Source organism: Priapulus caudatus, unplaced genomic scaffold (genome assembly GCF_000485595.1).
Source record: "Priapulus caudatus unplaced genomic scaffold, Priapulus_caudatus-5.0.1 Scaffold28, whole genome shotgun sequence".
Classification (NCBI taxonomy): domain Eukaryota; kingdom Metazoa; phylum Priapulida; class Priapulimorpha; order Priapulimorphida; family Priapulidae; genus Priapulus; species Priapulus caudatus.
In genome coordinates, this window is record NW_014577089.1 from 739,283 (window position 1) to 751,582 (window position 12,300).

General features: G+C 38.4%; 1 protein-coding gene across 1 annotated transcript in view; it reads left to right on the plus strand.

The window, feature by feature from the left end:
- Positions 1-2,174: 2,174 nt before the first annotated feature.
- The window catches only part of LOC106815133, a 23,586-nt gene continuing 13,460 nt past the window's right edge, over positions 2,175-12,300 (plus strand). The window contains exon 1 of the mRNA XM_014819565.1: positions 2,175-2,304. The gene's annotated coding sequence lies outside the window, so the exon portion shown is untranslated. The remainder of the gene's footprint in view (positions 2,305-12,300) is intronic.

The window sequence follows — 12,300 nt, forward strand, 5'->3', positions numbered from 1 at the left end:
GCATGCACCATTATTATTACCTTACTTTTATTATTACCAATCACTGTTATTATTACCATGCACCATTATTATTACCTTACTTTTATTATTACCAATCACTGTTATTATTACCATGCACCATTATTATTATGCACCATTATAGCCACAGGCACTTGGAACGTCTCAATAAAAAAAATTAATGGTAAATAAACACGAAATGTACCAAAGTCTTAATGTTTCTCTACTCTATTTCGCCTATAATCACCTGCAAATGCCGGTCAAATGCTCATCTGCAACACACAAGTACACCGCACGCCCTCCCTGCGGCGCACAAACAACACGAATAAGAGAGCAGGTAGGAAAGCGTGATCGCAAAATTCGCTCGACGCTCGCTTCATTTCACACGATAACAGAACGAAAACACATCCAACAGCTCCCATCTTGGTATCTATGTGTACATAAATGTCACTTGTTCAAATTATACCTCTTGCCTTTGTTCTTACCTACTCCCGCCGGAGACATCTCGTGAAATCATGCAGGAAATGTTCTCTCCGTGAAAATGTAAAGAGGACGAGATTTCTGTTTATACACGAGTAATGGGGCGCATTGCATTCCGGGATGAGCTGCTGCCGGCTTTCGAGCTCCGTTTCGAGGCCCACCAAGCCAAGCACAATGCGCGCGGGCATGACGTCACACACACACGACTACAGCGATCGATCGAAAGTAGCGCCGTTAGGGATTTTCGAATGATACGTCCTTTACATTTTCACGGAAAGAACATTTCCTGCAGGATTTCACGAGATATCTCTGGCGGGAGTAGGTAAGAACGAAGGCAAGAGTTATAATTTGAACAAGTGAACATTTATGTACCTACACATAGATACCAAGATGAGAGCTGTTGGATGTGCTTTCGTTCTGTGATTGTGTGAAATGAAGCGAGCGTCGAGCGAATTTTGCGATCACGCTTTCCTACCTGCTCTCTTATTCATGTTGTTTGTGCGCCGCAGGGCGGGCGTGCGGTGTACTTGTGTGTTGCAGATGAGCATTTGACCGGCATTTACAGGTAATTATAGGCGAAATAGAGTAGACAAACATTAAGACTTTGGTACATTTCGTGTTTATTTACCATTAATTTTTTTATTGAGACGTTCCAAGTGCCTGTGGCTGTGGAGTACCGGGTACTGTACTGACTGTCATACCTCCGTCCGATTTTGAATTTGTTGAATTTCCAGGGCATTTTTGACAATCGAGTTTTGTAATATCATAATAAGTACTATCTTTACAATTCTTAGGAACGACATATGCAAAATCGTTATTTGCTGAGACGTAGAGAATTTTCAGAACGATAATAACGTACATAAACACAACTAATAACAATTTTCCCGCCATCTTTAAACAACGCAGCTTTGGCAGCCTACCACAGCACATGTGTCTCGCAGTATCCTATAGTATAATGGTATAACAAAGGGTATAATCATGGGTATAATCATAGAGTTATATATTAGACCCCATGAGTATATTTATACAACTCTATGGGTATAATACACCCAGAGTATATAAATATATTTATATGCTCTAATACACCATGTCCATAGGAATACACTTTATTAAATCTTTGCATGTAATTCAAATACAAGTACATGTACTGAGAACAGTCTTTTTCATGGAGAAAAAACCTTATTTAAATGCAATAGTGTTGATCAATTAAAATGATAAAAAAATTTTAGTGATACAGTACAAAAGTACACACATCAGTACCATAAATTCTAACATATACGTAGTACACAACTACATTTTTTGTTATTTATAATGCACGTTTTGATGTAGCTCTAGTACTATAGCCCGCGTACAGTTGCCGCAGGCCACTGTACGCGGGCTATAGTTACTAGAGCTAGTTTTGATGAATCTATTTTAAAATTGATTCATGTTTACAAATGTAAACAAATGTTTAAATCTGAAATTTTGCAGCCAAATTAGATTTGTTCCCTCTCTCTGTCGGCCCTAAACATAGACGTATTATAAAGTTTCACTATTAGCATCATACCTATGATTAGCATAAACAAATTAATAATAATAATATTAAAATATAGACAGGGTATCGACCTATAGCAAATGTAGCACGGAAGAAATCTCTGCCCGTAGGTCCGTTTACGGTCCGATACTATTCGATACTACTCGCAAAGCGGCCATTTGCATTGTTGTAGATATTTATCGAAGAGGTACGGCGATATCAAGGTGAAAACGATTTGAAAACAGGTGTTATTCGCTGCTACCCGCATATGAGCATTTACCCGATATATTTCATATATATCAGAGCCATTTATGGTAAGAATTAAAATGGTTTGATATTGTTCTTTTATAAGTAAAAGGAATTTCAAAATCCTCTACGCCCTACTCCTTTTGTTTGAAAATGGCATGGTCACCATGATGATGGTGTGCGCGCGAGACAGTCTAATTTATTCTAATAAGTAATAGTAATAGGTTAAACAAATGTTCGCTTGGGGCTGCTTGGTAGAACGTACATGTTGAGGGATGAAAATTAGTTTTGATAAAAATATGTTCACAGCATTAAACAAGACAATAATTTCTGGAGTGATGAATTTCTCACTAATCTCGCCCTGGGCATGCCGCATGGTCATGCTGTACATCATGATTTAAAACTATTTAGAAAAAAACCACCTATTATTTCTACTACATGTCATCAGTCATGAGTGCGTTGCAATCGGAGACAGCGTGATTGTCTGTAAGTGCGTTACGGCTATGTATGGAAGAATTTAAGGAGTTTGCGGACTCCTGCTGATGTCGGCGTGGAAAATACCTTTTACTTTTAGGCTTTAAAATGTAAAATAGGCTGATGGACCTTTTGTGCAGAATGTTGTGTTATAATCATGCACACAACTCAACAAATATAATATATTATGCGAGATTGCCACCTTCACATGTCACCTGGAGAATTGGCAGAGCTATAATTATATTTATAACTTAATATACCATTAATGGTAAAGTAAAATAGTGTGATAAACATGTCAATTTGGTATATTTATGCAATAACTTCACAAATTCAAAAGGTTTTTTTGGCTATCGGTTCTTGTGGACAATCGCATCCTTAAATCAAATCCAGTGGTATAATGGTAGAAAACTATCTTTGATTTGTGCATTAATGAAAGTTATTGCGTGAAATTACCAAGTTAACACACTTTTACCCCATTATATTACTCCAACATTAAAGCCCTGTAAGTTCTGCAGGGAGTTATGTTTGTCTGAAGTTGACAAATGGCATAGTTTATTAGGTTGGTTGTGTGCATGATGAAACAAGCCACCCTTATTGCTGACCTTGTACATGTTTACAATATTTACCATATTTGTCACGTATTTTGTAATTGTAGTAATGTGTAAATGTTTGTCTTCATCTTGCACTGGAAATCTTCTTCCAATGTATGTCTTAAGGGTAAGCGTGGGGAAAATTTATGTATCATTAATCAATTTCTTAGTTAGCTCCAAGAAACGGTCATACATCGAATGACCATCTCAAATCTTGCCATGAAAAACTCGTAGTTGGCTCAGTTTCCAAACATTGCCATAGCTAGCACCACTTAAAATAGCTCGAAATGATTCAATAAACACCTGGCTTGCTTGCAATAACACAGTGCTACTGTTCATTGCATACTTACCAAGTTATTCCCTTTTTAATTAGGCAAGTAGAATAACAGTGTGATTAGCATTTCGATTTTAACTTTTTAATGGTGTAATTTCGGGTTTTCGAAACCCAATGGCATTTGGAATTTGGTTGTCTATTTTGTTCGCATCATGAAATTTATAGTTTATATAGCAAAGTGAGGTATAAATTATAATGACTCTGAAATACTACTATAACGCCATGATTAAAAGTAATGTAAAACAAGTAAAAAATGATCAGATAATGATTTTATCTGCTCTGGCTATTTCTCTGTGTGTTAAAATCTAACATTCAATGCTTTTCTGTTGTCTAGACTAACCGAGTTCGAGCTAGACTTAGCAGGCTGTTATTGTGTCTTAATAGATCCTAATTATTTCTAAGTTAACATTTTTACGAACATCCGTAACTTTATTTATGATAACACGAAACTTTAAACTGATTATTGCAAGATTTTTGCTCAGAAAAACGAAATATAGCTGAATATAGTCTTACCTGACAACGGAAATATCACTGATTACACCATCATTAAAAGCACTAAGAATTTATGCAGTTGTAGCATAGAAAAATGGATTTGACCACATCGTAACAGCAATAAATTTTATCGTATGCCGACTCACAAAATCACAAATGGCGCCTTCAAAACAAGTGCACATAATTAAAACAAAGGGGCATGTATTTGTGTGTGCATTCACTTCAACCATATTTATTCTTTCTCCAAATGATCCTCTTCTAACCACATCAACCCTTAGCCCTATTATTATATTTACTTTTACCCATCACGTATGTCTCATCTCCATCCTTTCTTCCTTGTACCCATTGTAATGGCCTTTTTCCTGAATCAATCTCTTCTGGCGGATGTCTACCTCATTTTGCCTCCTGTATACCCAATCTACTTCTGCTCTACATGTTTTTGACCTAAAATTGTGTGAAACTTGTTCATGTATCCTACCTGTGAGCTCATACATGTTAAAAATAATTGCATTTAACCCTGTCCATGTTTAATTAACTGATTATATATTGGGTATCGCTATTTTCACAAGATTTTCAGCAAATTCAAGTCTTGACAAAGTAGGGCTGCGGGGAGTAGTGTTTAAATTTATATGGTTGTATAATACACATATATGTTGTTGCAAACTCGTACTTGAGTGACCAGTACGTACCACACCATAGCACCACACAGAACACAATGTACACAATACAAACACTTAAACCAAGTGATCGTAACTCTAAAGGTTTGCTGCACATTACTCACATACTTGTAACATTTTATCAATATTAATAGTGTAGACATGCCCACGGTAACGATATCTAAGCATTTCATTGCAAGGTTTCTCTATTTTTTACCACACTGTAGTTATTTGTTAACAAACAAAATATAATGACAAAATTTATTCACTTAACAAACCAGTAACCAAGACATTATGGAACAAACTAGGGGTGTAACGATTCACCAATGCCCACAATGCGGTAATCAATTGGCAGCATTCGTATACTCATGTGATACGGTTAATAAAACACTAAATAAGGTAAGCCAAACTATTTAATGAAGTACATACAGTATATCTATTCATGTTCTAAGTACATGAATATTATTTTATAAACCTCCACGCTCAGTGTAACGTAAATATCCTAAGCTGTTGTAGAAATCTTGGTCAATATATGTGGTGCCAAATTGCAGCAGAATTTGTTAACACAGCACATTCAAGACTGCTAATTGACTGGTGTGCATCGTTACTACGCACGTACTGAAGCAGGGTTTCTTATACATAAGAGGCACAGTGGTGCACCGCCGTTGTGAAAATGTTTCTGTATTTACTGATAAGTATATCTTGTATCTATTAGGGCTGTAACGATCCACCGAAATATACTGTGGAGTGTTACTCACCAATGTTACTCAGTGGCTGTGCAGTGTACATATACTCTCTAGACTCTCTAGTCTATTCACCATTTAGTATTCATTGGCAATTTCTAATAATTTATTATTGCAAAATAATGAATATATATAAAAAATAAGATAACATTTCAATATTTTGGGAATCGAATCGAGAGGCTAATATCGAGAACCGGATCGAATCGAGAGGCTTGTGTATCGTTACAGCCCTAGTATCTATATACCTATAAGTATACCAATACATCCTGTATTTGAATCCATCGTGCGTTTTTTCCCCAAACAGCAAACTGGCCATTACCTCTGTCTAATTTTCCCTCAGAAGAAACCCTGTTAAGCACTGTATGGCGAGCTAATGAGTAGAGCTATTAATTAGAACTCCGAACCCAAATCACTCAGAACTTCTTGATGTGTTTTAGCTATAAAAATGTATAGTAATTAATAACTTACTTTATCATAATACGTTTTTGTTCTGAAGTTATTGGAATACATATATATTATAATATTAGAATAACAGGGGTCGAAATAAGCGATGGTCCGATAGTCCAGGGCCATCAAATAATCGGGAGGACCATCAAATTTTCAAAGTCAATAGTCCGACGGACCATTGAATATTTTGGTCCCATACGGTAATTTTCTTTGAAGTTTCCACGTTTCGATTATTTCTAATCCAGTGTTGACCATAGCAAATATTTGGCATGATGTAAGCTGGTGCGTGATTGGTCAGATTGTCCCTCTTCCTGTTTTGATTGTGATGACTTCTGGTGGCAGGGTTCGAATTTTGGCTGAAAATCTAGTGGACAGTAGGACCACCAACTTCAGAAAGTCGGTGGTCCTGCACAAAAGTTCGTGGTCCGCTTATTTACTAGCAGTGAGCACTGAGTAACAAAATGGTATATACAAATAACCATAAGGCATTGGCATTAGCAGCATACATGTAACATAGAGTTGGTCAAATAATATATTTCAAGCTCTAGGAATGTTGGGGGAGCTTCTGGGAAAAGTTTTACTTTCGTTTTTCTCCTCCCCAGTCCTGGGTACCCCCATTCATAGATTAATGCTGCCGCACATCCGCAAAGTTGCAAGTGCCTAGAATCTTGAAGTATATACAGTTTACATTGCTTCTAGATATCTAACTGAATTAAAATAGTCCACTTTCTACGTAAAGAAAAGGAACGAATTCAATTAACAGCTTTGATTACGTGCGTGTCAGGTGTCACTGGTCGTGCCCTCACTCCCCACAATAACCCCTGCGACAAATGAACTTATTGTTATGCGGTCATAAAAAACACTGGGCTACGCTACATGCTGCAATCGATTGCTTAGACTGTCACGAGGTTTTGTTCGTGTGGCGAATCATGATTGGAGGATGTATTGGATACCCCGTCTACGTTCAGGAACGGAGCGTATTAGAATGCACTCCCATTTACAAGACTGTCTAAACTGCCGTTGCGATAACCGTAGTATTTCAGTGTAATATGAGGGGGAAAAATGCGGGTCAGGAGGACCGGCAGTTTCGTAGAGGTGGTGGCCGAAGCAAAAACTTGGTGGCCTCGGGCCTCCGGATCGGCACTAATTTCGAACGCTGTTTGGTGGACAACCAAGCAGCGTCTTCCTCGTTAGGTTGAAAAGGATGAAGAGGATATCATAGTGAGGATTATGTTGAAGAGGAAGATGGACAAATATTAGATAAGATAGACATGATGGAGTGTGCCAAGAAGGTTTATAATCGCTTGAATGAACTGCTTGACTGAAGGAATGTTATTAAATGAATGAATGTGCTTCTAAGAAATATTTGAGACATACTATGTTCCGGTGTTATGGGTTCAACTAAATTCTACTGAAACAACTTTATTAAAACCAATATACTATTAAAGTGAATAAACAATTACTGTATCGTTTGATACATTTATTGTAGGTGAATAATTAAACCATTTTATCACCATGTAAAATCTCTCTTACATTTGCACTTTTAGAGAACAATTTGAAATGTAGGAGGACCATCTAAATTTCAAACTATTTTTTTCTCCTTATTTCTACCCCTGGAATAACATTAGAATTTTACCATTCATGTGTACATCAAACCATAATATTAACCAATCGGACACGGAGTACACCAGAGTCGCTGGTGTTTAATGTGTAGCAACCAAGGCCTGTTGTCATAAACAAAATTAGTCTTAACAATAGTCGTAACATCAACTATACAATCGTTATATATAATATAACAATTATAATAATCGTTACACCTCTATTGCAAACAAGTGCAACATCTCACATATCATTGGCTCGGTACACCTCATAACCTACACAAATAAAATATGCCGGTACGAACGGAACAACTGAATGTGAAGTTCTGCGTGCAATTGGGGTGCTGGTTTGTGTCTCGCATTCAAACCAACAACGTTTTGAATCACTACTCTCTTATTTTACGGTTATCAACTTGTGTAGAGCATGGAGCTTTTGTGCCTTCACACTTTAAATCCCTGTGTGCATATCATATTGTTTTGTCTTCCATGAGCACTTCATCAAGAGCACTTTTTCATGAGCTTGTTTTGTCGTCTTTTCTTTACACACTTGGTATGGTGGAGAAGACTTATTTCACATCATAAAAATGTTCAATTGTAATTTCATCATTCACTCCTGATACATGTAAAATTGCACAATACAGTAAAACTGGCATAAGTCGACACTTTTGGGACCAGCATATTTGTGTCGACTTACGAAAATGACATACGCATAAGTCGTCATTTTGTCGACTTATATGTAGGGCTGCCCTCCCAGGCGCCCGTCACCCCTACGCAGTCATAAACATGCTCCGCACGTGACATCACTTTGCGCCACAGACATGAAGCAATCGGGTCCGCACATCAATCGACACCGCTGCTGGCCATAACGCACGTACATCGTACGCACTAGCGGCAAGCGCGGCGCACGCTGGCTATCTGTAACACCCGCTGTTGATTACACGTTTGGACAAACAATCGGTGCACAGCAACAACGACGTGTAAACTCAGTTGCGCGATCTACAGGCGATCGTCGTTCGACCTAAAGCGCACATGTGCGACAGCCAGCTCGCACATCCACTAGACCGTACACTGCGCCCGCACGCGTCATCGGCATGTCTGATGACGACTTATAGATGGGAAATTACTGTTGTTTTGTATGACCTGTCTGAGGGCGACGACTTGTACATAATGACGACGTAGGCAGGACTATTCCAATGGATTTACTCACTGGCAGCAAGAACAAGTCGGCACCTGCAGCTACAGCACACAAGCGGCCATTGACTATATATATAACAACATGGTGCCTAACTCGCCGCCGCACGGACCACAACTGACCATTTTCAATCAGTTACAACTCCGGTGTTCCTGCAGGTGACGCCACTTTCCAACTATTGTTGGAATCGCGGAAGACTGCTCAACAAGCTACACCCGCCATTTTTGACAATCGGCCTGCCAGAATGCGCTCAAATCACAGAAATTCCTCAAATATCCATGCGAAATGAACCTTCGAATGCTACCTATGAAGAAGGCGGTTGGGCCGGCTGCGCTGATTGGCTGCAGCAAGTTTAATGTGCAGACAGGCTGCGCAACTACGCACCTGACTTGCTGGCAGTTGCTGCAGCCAATCAGCGCAGCCGGCCCTGCCGCCTTCATAGGTAGCATTCAAAGGATTATTGAGCAGTCTTCCGCGATTCCAACAATAGTTGGAAAGTGGCGTCACCTGCAGGAATACCGGAGTTGTAACTGATTGAAAACGGTGAGTTGTGGTCCGTGCGGCGGCGAGTTAGGCACCATGTTGTTATATATAGTCAATGGCCGCGTGTGTGCTGTAGCGGCAGGTGCCGACTTGTTCTTGCTGCCAGTGGATTTACTATGTGAGAAAATCGGGACTTTGACTTCCATGACGACTTATGCGAATTGAAGAGTGAGATGATGACGACTTATGCAAATTTTACTGTATTATAATCTGTACGTAACATCTAATTATGTGTTCATCAGTGGTAAATATTTCTTTACTCCTCATGTTCATGAAATCTACTGCATATTTATGTGTTGCTAAGTCTTTATTCTAGCAGCTGAGCAATCATGCTCCTACTCAGCAGTCATGTTTTTAACAGTTCGATTACTTGCACGTTTACTGATTACCTTAAATTCTGCGGATGACTGTGACAAACCAGGTAATCAAACTTCTCATGTTAGCAAAAATGCAGTGGTAGGTGTTTCAGGGCTTAAATTTCATCACTACTCGTAGCTTTACCTGTGTCTTTGTTGTGTTGTGTATATATGTGTCCCACTATGTTACACATTGCATTATATTAAAAAGAACATAAAAAAAAATACGGTTAAAAAATAAATGACCTTCAAAACCATTTTTAAAATTTCCTTTTTTGGTTGCTTTTGCACCCATCCACCTTGCCATGGTTCCCTAAAATTTCTCTATAAACCAAAAGTGAAATATTGAACTCAAATTTATTATGTTGCCTAACTAATTTACGTAAAAATATGCATTAAAACTAGAAAATTATTTCACTTTAATGTACATCAGGAAACTATTTCAGTTAAAATATTGACTAGGATAAGTGGCAGATTAAAATTTAACAGTAGTTCTTCATCATTTTTAGCTCGCCTTGACATTGTCAAGATGAGCTATTGCTATATGGCGAAAACCAAAAAGGCGATCATTTAGCCGTAGCGCCATCTCGCCCAGATTTCAGACTTTCAGATCTGAAACATTTATTTTTGCATCAAAACTAACCCTGAAACAAAACAGTAAAATTTCTATTAGTATAAAACGGAATAAAAACTTGATCACATTTCGGTCCGTCATAAATGAAACGTGCCCAATTTTAAATATCATCTCCCTCTTCTATCACACACAAGGTGAGCTATAGTGTCATTGACACTTTCATTCTGTGTAAACGTATAGCTTTTTGTTATAGATGGCGTTACATAGTTTATCAACATTTTAAGATAGTTTGTTTATTAGAAGGTTAGTAGGGCACGAAGGGTCGTTGTCGTATCAGGTACTACATATATGTACCCGAGGTAGTTTTAGGTTGTTTAGTATTATGTTTATATTTTTATATGAGGTATGTTTAGGGTTAGGGTTAGGGTACACTTCTGTAGTACAAGTCTCTCACCAGTACAAAATGTAGGCTATGGTTTCAATTCTATGTTAATGAATGAACTTACAAACATCGATAATTACATTTTCAATGGGAGACCCTCTGGTCCTGTGGGTGAGTCAAAATGAAATTGGGAGGTATCACTGAATGGTGTGGTCAGTTTTTGGAGTATTTGTTATTTTAATAATACCATTGTTAGTGTTTACTCTCAGAATCAGTGGCACCATTACTATTTTCTCTTGTAATTGCACACTGAACAAAGCAACATTAACTATATTCTGGCATTTAGTAAGTATGAAAAACGAAGAATCTCGTTTTTGTCAACAAGCAAGCGCTTATCCAAGAAGTCCTGTTTGACTTTGAATAATGTTCTGTCTTTACTCTCTGTCGCATGGCTTGCATGTCTTGGTAGTACCAGTTCCTGTCTCCTGTGTAACTTTTGCATCTCCTCGGCTTACTATGTTGTGATGTCAAATGTGACTGATGGCGTTAGAGGAATGGTTGCAGGACCAGCAGGCACTCCTTATACATGGATCGCTGAGCGGAGAGTTGGCGGCACGTAAGCTTGGCAACCATCGATGCAAAGTCTAACTGTATATTGCTTTCTCTACACCAGGAAACAAGGGATGCCAGAAGAAATGTTTCTCTCTATAATGGAATGACTACTTCATCGTTTTACACTTGTTTAATGACTTATTGTATCTTGGCGGGGATGCTATGGTTTCATGTCTGTCCAGCCGCCGCTCGCCGCTGCAGACACTTTCCCTTCCACTCTATAACTCGACCCTTAATTGACCTAGCGCGACCAAACTTGCTATACTTACACATCTTGGGGAGAAGGTGTGCCGCGTACCGAAACCAGGTCACTGCGACCTTCCCTTCCCCTCCCCCTTCCTTTCCCTTTCCCTTCCCTGACCTAGCGCGACCAAACTTGGTATACTTCATACATACTAGATTATTTCATTCACACTAGATCGCGAGGGATACATGTAGTTGGTGATAACTGCCATTTCTAGTTCTATCTATATATACATAACTCTAGTATTTGTATAGGCTGCAAAATAATCATCACCCATAAATTTGTACAGTGTAGGACAAACGTAACCAGTCTAAAGTGAAAACTAGTAGATTAGTAGATGTCTACTAGATGAAAACTAGTAGATGTCTCCCATTCACTCTGATAATAAGATTCTAGTATATAAACCAAAAGGTCTGTATTATATTAGTAAAAATTTACAAATCATGCTGCGTACATATAATTATGAATGAACAAGATAGTTGTATTACTGTAAATGGTGACGTGATTCAAAAATGCATAAGTCAAACAATGTATGCAATTTAGATTATAGGGTTTGGTTCTTAGTAAAGCAGTGCCCCATATTATTCTCATGAAATCTTGAAGTGTATAAGTACGAGGAAGTGTAATTAATGGAATATGAGCACAAGATACATGTAGAGCCCTACGATTATAGGCTGCTACTACTACTAGTACTAGTAAAAGTACCTGGTACAGCACAGGGAAATGGGGTTGCGTAATTATAGTAGGTATTGCTCTGTCTCTCTCTCTCTCTCTCTCTCTCTCTCTCTCTCTCTCTCTCTCTCTCTCTCTCTCTCTCTCTCTCTCTC